The following is a 489-nucleotide window of genomic DNA, read 5'->3' as shown; positions in this document are numbered from 1 at the left end:
TCAGCCGTAAGGGGGGGGGGGAGATCCTCCTCACATAGCCTCCACAGCCCCGTCCTGTGCTGCCAGCAGCAGCTACGGGAGCTGTGTGGCAGACAGCTCAGTGCCTGAAGCCAGAGCAGAATCACCTTTCTGGTCAAATCCCCCGATGCCCACATGGGGTGGCTAACTGCCCGGGCACCCAGTGTCCCAGGGGCTGCCAGCTCCTCTGTTTCCCCACCAGCATCTCCCTCCACACCCCACAGGCTGCCTGCTCCCAGCCCAGCTGGGCTCCTTCTGGGAACACCTTGAGGGGCTTCAGCCCTGCAAGGAACCAGGGGGATAAACCACAAGAAGGGTTCATTGGGCTGTGCTGTGCCCAGCAAGGGAAGCTGATAGCCCAGGCTCTGCCCTTGCTAGGCTGCTCCCAGACCCTGTGTGATCAGGGAGGACTCCCAGACCTCCCAGCACAACCCAGTGGAGCACAAGCCACCCCTTCTGGCAGCAGCAGCT

Source organism: Merops nubicus, unplaced genomic scaffold (genome assembly GCF_000691845.1).
Source record: "Merops nubicus isolate BGI_N331 unplaced genomic scaffold, ASM69184v1 scaffold37987, whole genome shotgun sequence".
Classification (NCBI taxonomy): domain Eukaryota; kingdom Metazoa; phylum Chordata; class Aves; order Coraciiformes; family Meropidae; genus Merops; species Merops nubicus.
The sequence above is the reverse complement of the archived record's forward strand: the minus strand, read 5'-3'. Positions refer to the sequence as shown.